Source organism: Coenobita brevimanus, chromosome 63 (genome assembly GCF_032717465.1).
Source record: "Coenobita brevimanus isolate Jiangsu-jjx chromosome 63, ASM3271746v2, whole genome shotgun sequence".
Taxonomy (NCBI): Eukaryota; Metazoa; Arthropoda; class Malacostraca; order Decapoda; family Coenobitidae; genus Coenobita; species Coenobita brevimanus.
The window spans coordinates 20,476,351-20,477,424 of record NC_137016.1 but is presented as its reverse complement, the minus strand read 5'-3'; positions in this window follow the sequence as shown (position 1 = coordinate 20,477,424).

Genomic DNA, 1,074 nt, shown 5'->3' with positions numbered 1-1,074 from the left:
TAGGAGATGTTGAAGAGTGAAGAGAAGGGGAAGGGAGGATGTGGAGGAAAAAGAGACAAGAATGAGAAAAGGTGAAGGGAAAAGGGAGGGGGGATTGAAGCTGCGGGAGGGAGGTGAGGGTGGAGAGTTTAGGATATGAAAGCTGGTGGTAGAAATATGAGGAGAGGAGGAGGTGGTATATGGAATGTTTGAAGTGAGAGAAACGGATGAAACTGGGAATCGAGGTGGTGGGAGAGGGTGGGGAAGGCTAGTATTATAAACCCCTTTGTTGCGACGGTGTTTTTATTTCTGTAACAGCCACATAACTTTATTCAGCTTAAGAGATTTGAAACTGCCGGGGTTAGATATAGCCTTCATGAACCTTTAATAACTTTTGGACTCTTAAAAGCTAAATAACATCGTCTATTGTCAGCAATACTAATTTACACGTCACCATCGCCAAGACAACTTTTTCAATTTTAACTCTTCTTATATAAAAAATATGTTTTTCTCCATATTCTCCAGGGTTCCCGCTTACCCTTCAAAGCTTACCCCTTAAAGTGGGTTCTTTCTCCTTAACTTTACCCTTTTAGAACTAAGCCTCTCAGGCCAGGAAAGTCTCTCAGACCCATAAATATGGCTTATTTTATCCTGAGCAAAGTTATAGGACGTGGGGATCTGTTGTCTGTGCTGTGTGCCTGTAGTCTGTGTAGATGTGTATGTGTGTGTGTGTGTGTGTGTGTGTGTGTGTGTGTGTGTGTGTGTGTGTGTGTGTGTGTGTGTGTGTGTGTGTGTGTGTGTGTGTGTGTGTGTGTGTGTGTGTGTGTGTGTGTGTGTGTGTGTGTGTGTGTGTGTGTGATCCCTTTCATACCAGTTTCGAATCAGTCGTATCATTTTCCTTTTATCGTCAAAGGATTAGTCGGAGGTCGTTTTTACCCTGCAGGTTCCGACACGGATGTTTTCACCGAGTTTGCCGAATTTGTGCAAGTGGCGGCCAGATCAGAGCCAAGTGCATCTCAGAATATCTATAATGACTCTGTGTGGGGCTGGTGGTTAAACTTTGGCGACTTGTATGAGAGGTGTAGTTTACTGCCG